This window comes from Abrus precatorius, unplaced genomic scaffold, assembly GCF_003935025.1.
Source record: "Abrus precatorius isolate BTA unplaced genomic scaffold, Abrus_2018 Scaffold6, whole genome shotgun sequence".
NCBI lineage: Eukaryota > Viridiplantae > Streptophyta > Magnoliopsida > Fabales > Fabaceae > Abrus > Abrus precatorius.
The window spans coordinates 3304785-3311549 of record NW_020874406.1 but is presented as its reverse complement, the minus strand read 5'-3'; positions in this window follow the sequence as shown (position 1 = coordinate 3311549).

The window sequence follows — 6765 nt, the reverse complement described above, 5'->3', positions numbered from 1 at the left end:
ATTTCTAACAAGTTAACATGCAATTTGCTGTCAGGGTATTTCAATATGCAGGTATATAAACACAGTTGCACAGTATTGAGTAATGACAGTCAAAGGTATTTTAAATTGATATCTTTAATATATAAGTTCAGAGTGCACACTCTCACAGAAAATTGTGGTAGCACAGAGGAATATTTACAAGTCTCAACCAAATTTCAACATAGTTATGCACTCTAATTATCAATTCAACCTTTTCAGAGAATTTTGTTTATGTCTACTCAGATTCTGCAGAGTTTTGGTTCATATATGGTGCAATGTAGTTTCAATTATCCCAACAAAATTATCATACATGACAGGGAACACCTACTCAGAGTATTGTCCATTTTATTGTTGAAAATAAAAATGAGAACAAGGCCCCATTACCCCAAAATAATTTTGGATTATTTCCCTAAATGGCAAGTTAAGAATGCATGTACTATCATAGCATAACATGGTAACATAGAGGGCTAATTCTAGGATTTAACTGCTTTTCTACACAGTTTTTCAACCTAATCAATTTCAACAGAATGCTATTTTATCATGCCATTTTTCAACATTCAATCTAATACACATCATCAATTAATTTCAGAAATTCACATTCAACAGTTCTAATTCAAACTTTTTCACTGAAGTCTTTTTAAGTCAAGTTAATTCCTGCAGAAGAATTGTTCATGAAAATGGAACAAAGCAGATTCGAATCTTCTAAGGAAAATATAGACTACAGCAAAACCTAGTCACAATATTTTCTATTTCCATTATTGAATCAAATAACTCTAAATATTACTCCATTTACCCTATTCAAAATTTTCCCAAATTATCAAACACAGAAAATAGTGCATAAGAGCATATTTGAATCTCCTAAAAAAAATCATACATGACAGGAAAAACTTATTTTAGAGTGTTATCCTCTCTATTGCTTAATCAAATAACCTCAGAACAATGTCCCATTACCCCCTTTGACATTTTTCCCAAAACATTAACATAGAAAACCCTAATCCACCGTTTCAGAGAGATGAAGGTAGCGTACCTGGCAAGAGGATGCAGAAATGTGTGAAAAATGTACTTGATGTTGTTGATCGATACACACAAGGAGTGAAGTTTGTAGAGAAAGCTCAGAAAGAGATGAAATTTTAAGAGTGAAGAGTGTGTGCGTGTTTGCTTTAAGGAGTATTTATAGCTACGCTTGGCACGTGACCACTTTTAAAATCAAAAGTGAACGTTGTATCATTAAAAGCATCCTATCACTATTTTTAATCAGAATGAGCGTTCCAGAGAGTTTTATTTTTTTGAGTGAAAAATGCGTTATCACTATTGCTGGGCAAAGTGATAACGCGCAAGCTATGTGACAACTTTTTTCAATAAAAGGGATAACGCACAGAGGGATAACTTTACTTACCTGTGCGTAGCCACTTTTTCCAAGAAAAGTGAATGTTCCAGAGAGGTTATTTTTCCATTTGCCTCTGCATAATCACTCTCATCAATGAGAGTGAGCGTTCCAAAGGAGTGTGTTAACCTTCCTGCCTCTGCGTGATTACTTTTATCAGCAAAAGTGATTGTTCCAGAGGGGAACATCAAATTGCTTCTCTGCATAGCTCCTTTCCTGCAAAACAGTGACTCCTCTCATTAGTTAATTTCCTCTCCATCCTTAAATACCTCACCTATCACATTCTAATCCTTTCAATACACACTCACAACATCAAATCCTACTTCATGTATCAGATTCACCTCAGAAAACAAATGCAATAGAATCAATTTACAGAATTTGCAGAATTTTGAATAACATGAACAATGACAATTCTAAAACAAAATAGAAAGATTAAAATGGGTTAGAAATGTGAGTTGCCTCTCACAAAGCGCTCTTTTAACGTCACTAGCTTGACGTTAAATGTTCCTCACTCAAGAGGAACCAGTTTGACACATGAGATATTCCTTGCAAATTCTTCTCCATAATAGACCTTCAATCTTTGGCCATTGACCTTGAATTCTCTCCCCGTCTTTTGATCCTCAATCAGAATTGCTCCAAAGGGAGATGTTTATTTGATCATAAAAGGTCCAGACCATCTTGATCTTAGTTTTCCTGGAAATAGTTTCAGCCTAGAATTAAACAACAATACTTGCTGTCCAGGTCTGAATTCTCTCTGCAGAATGAACTTGTCATGAATTCTCTTGGTTCTTTCTTTGTTCAGCTTTGTATTCTCATAAGCTTGTTATCTTAACTCCTCTAATTCATGTATATGCAAAATTCTCTTCTTTCCAGCACTTGGTAGATCAAAATTCAGCCACTTAGTAGTCCAGTAAGCTCTATGCTCCCACTCCAAAGGTAAGTGACATGCCTTTCCAAAGACTAATTGGTAGGGTGACATACCAATTGGAGTCTTAAAGGTAATCCTATATGCTCATAGAGAATCATCTAGCTTCTTTGACCAATCTTTCCTTGTATTAGTCATTACTTTCTCCAAAATCTGCTTGATTTCTCTGTTTGATACTTCAACTTGTCCACTTGTTTGTGGATGATATGGAGTAGCAACCTTGTGCTTCACACCATACTTCATGGGTATTACTTCAAGGTGTTTGTTGTAGAAATGAGCACCTCCATCACTTATCAAGAATCCGGGTACTCCAAATCTTGCAAAAATATTCCTTCTTATAAAAGAGATCACAACCTTGGCATCATTTGTTCTTGTGGGAATGGCTTCTACCTACTTAGAAACATAACCTACTGCCATTAAGATATACTCATGAGCAAATGATGTGGGAAAAGGTCCCATGAAGTCAATTCCCCACACATCAAACAATTCCACTTCTCGAATATTTGTCAATGGCAGCTCATACCTCCTAGAGATGTTGCCTGTCCTTTGAAATTTATCACAACTTTTAACATATTTCTTGGCATCCTTGAAGAGTGTAGGCCAAAAGAAACCTGCCTGTAAGACTTTTGCAGCAGTCCTTAAACTTGCATGGTGGCCTCCATATTTTGAATTGTGAAGCTTGCTCACTTTGTGGGATACATCTCCTAATTAGACAATCCACCCCAATTTTGAACAAATATGGATCTTCCCACATATAGAATTTGCTGTCATGTAAGAATTTCTTCTTTTGCTGCCAAGTTAGTCTCTTTGGAATGGGTTGAGTAGCCTTAAAATTTGCAATATTAGCAAACCAAGGCATATCTTCCACTGCAAGTAGCTTTTCATCTGGAAATTCTTCATTGATTTCTAAGGAGTTAGGGGTTAGACTTTCCAATGGAAGTCTGGATTGGTGGTCAGCTAGCCCATTTTCCTTTCCCTTTTTATCCTTAATTTCCAATTCAAATTCCTTCAGCAATAGAATCCATCTCAATAGTCTTAGCTTGGCATCCTGCTTGGACAACAAGTATTTAAGTGCAGAATGGTTAGTATATACTATTACTTTTGATCCCATCAAATATGATCTAAATTTGTCAAAAGCAAACATAATAGCTAGGAGTTATTTTTTAGTAGTTGTGTAATTTACTTGTGCAGGATTTAAAACCTTGTTGGAATAGTAAATGACATGCAATTTCTTATCCTTTTTCTGTCCTAAAACAGCACCTATTGCACTATCACTTGCATCACACATCAATTCAAAAGGCAAATTCCAATCAGGTTTTGCAAGAATAGGTGCAGAAATGAGTTTCACTTTCAAAATAGAAAATGCATGTAAACAAGAATCATCAAATACAAAATCAGCATCTTTCACAAGTAAATCACTAAGAGGTTTTATAATTTTTAAAAAGTCTTTGATAAACCTCCTATAAAAGCCTGCATGACCTAGCAAAACTCCTAACCCCCTTAACATTAATTGGTGGAGGGTGTTTACTAATGACTTCTATTTTTGCTTGGTCCACCTCCATTCCTTTTTTTGAAATCTTATGGCCAAGGACAATGCCCTCTTGTACCATGAAATGACATTTCTCCCAATTCAACACAAGGTTAGTGTCTTAACATCTCTATAAAACAGTGGATAGATTAGCTAAGCAATCATCAAATGAATTACCAAAAATAGAGAAGTCATCCATAAACACTATAATATTATGCCATTGTATGATATTAGTGCTTTTGTGTAAAAGAGTTAGTTGATACTTTAGACATAATTGACTCTTATATATCTTATAAAAAAAACTTGGGTATTTTCCTAAGAAGTATCAGATAACAGAGATTGAACTATTAGGAATAAGGACGTCTCATTGGAGATTGAACTCTTATTGGAGATTGAACTATTAGGAATAGGGACATCTCGGTTTTCAAAAATATAGAGGTTGAACCATAATTTATGAGCACAATTGTAGAGACAGAGATAGAATAGGAACTCGACAACAGCGAAAGTGATGAGTACGAATTTGAAGAAGAATATAGAAGTGGCGAAGACAACGATGAGGATCTTGACGATGATAATGATGAAGAGGAGTCCTATATGGGTGGGCAACATCCTTTTGGGGAGCCATCTTTCATGCATGAATTAGATCTTAGTGTTATGAATGCTACTGAGTTTCCAGAGTATGCAAATTTAGGTATGTAATATTTAAAATTATGTTAGTGTGATTAATTATATTTCTGTTAATTAGTTTATGTTTGCTATTAGTAGGTAACACAGAGATAGATGGTGAATTGTATATTAGAAAGCAATTCAGTGACAAAGAAGTTGTTATAAGAGTAGTAAAGCATTATAGTATATCAAAAGGAGTAGACTACAAAGTATTCAACTCAGAATCAAATATACTTTATTGTAAATATATAAGGTATGACTTAGATTGTAGGTGACTTCTCCGATGTAGTTTCAGGAAGAACGAGTATTTTTGAGAAATCTGAAAATACAACGATCCACACACTTGTACTGTTGGAATCATTTCTCAAGATCACAGAAAGTTAGATACAGACATAATTGCAGAATGTATAAAGCCAATGGTAGAATCTCATCACTTTGGGTATACGATAAGTTATTGAAAAGCGTGGTTGGCAAAACAAAAGGCAATTGAAAATGTATTTGGTAAGTAGGAAGCCTCATTTGAAGCTTTGCTGCAATGGTGCATAATAATGTGTGATGCTGATCAAGGTTCTGTTGCGAAATTAGATGTTGTACAGGCTTATCACAATGATAAATTGGTTCCCAATGTTCAAATATTTCAGTGAGTGTTTTAGACTTTTAGTCCCTGCATTAGAGCATTCCGCCATTGCAAGCCACTTGTACAGATTGATGGGACACATTTATATGGAAAATACAAGGGAGTTCTACTAGTTGCTGTTGCACAAGATGGAAATCAGAATATACTGCCACTTGCATTCGCTGTTGTTGAGAGTGAAATAGTAGATGCTTGGAGTTTTTTCTAGAAAATTTACGAAAATATGTTGTTACTAAAAATGGCATTGGGTTGATTTCTCATCATCACGAGTCAATTATAGCAGCAATCAGAAGATGTAATGGCTAGTGGGAACCTCTAAGAGCATTTCACATGTATTGTATTAGGCATGCTGATCTCCAACTGTAATTGCCAATTTCATTCATATTTGTTAACAACTGCAAGAATTTTGCATGCACTACTGAATTACTTTTATTTGGCATCAGAACATGTCCTAACAAGCAAAGAATATACCCACGAGCATGTTATTGTAACCTAATGTTGTAATTACAAGGAAGCAAACTAAGGTGTTGGGATAGCCACTTTAATTTAATTTCTGATCCATCAATGTCGTTTGAATTAGGTCGGCCTCCTATTAAATTTTCACACATATCCTATATAACAACAGTAAAAGGATTTGTAGAACCAATCACTGCTACACCACTGATCTTAAGTCCAAGTAACATGTACACATCCTCCAATGTAATTATGCATTCTCCACATACTAAGTGAAATATGTATGTTTCAGGCCTCCAACGTTCTACCAGCGCATTTATCAGTGAACTATTTATTTGCATTTCACAAAGTTGAGAAATTTGATCAAATGCATCATGTTGTAAAATTTTCATAATTTCAATCCTTGGAGGCGTTATTGACAAGTGAGGAGAGTGTAACATTCTCATTACCTGTTATAAATAATAAAAAAAACACCATTATTACCAAAACAATTATCTATATTACATAAATCCTAATAAATATTTAAAAATTATAAAATTCCTATAAAATCAAATTTTATTATAATAATATAATTGACAAAAATATTTACAACAAAATTACAATGTACTTCACATCATATATAATCAATTTTAAATTAACATGATACATTAATGATAACACATTTCAAAATGAAACTTATGAGCTTTTGATTTTAGCCTTTTTTCAACACAAATTCAGCATTTTTTAATTTTAATTACTATAACAATATAAATTATTATAAAAAATCCAGATTAACTTTTTACTTACAAAAAAAAAAACCAACTACTATATATAACTAATGTTATATTTTATTTATTAAAAATTAAACCATAATTAAAATACACATAAAAATATATTAAATAATAGAGAAAAACTTACATTTAAATTTTGAATTTGTTCCAAAATATGTTTCCTTGAATCAACAATTGTATCTTTAACCATTTTTTTTGCAATTCTAATTTTTCAACTTCTCCTTATTTCTCCAGAGTCTCACTTCTTCTTCTTCTTCTTCAACTTTGTACCGCCCATTTTCTTGCATGCAGCAAATATATAGGCCTAAAATCGCCATTGGCATTTTAAGATGTTCAAAATCGCCAATGTCGACTTTATAGAGTCAGGTTGTTTGTATGACAGCATTT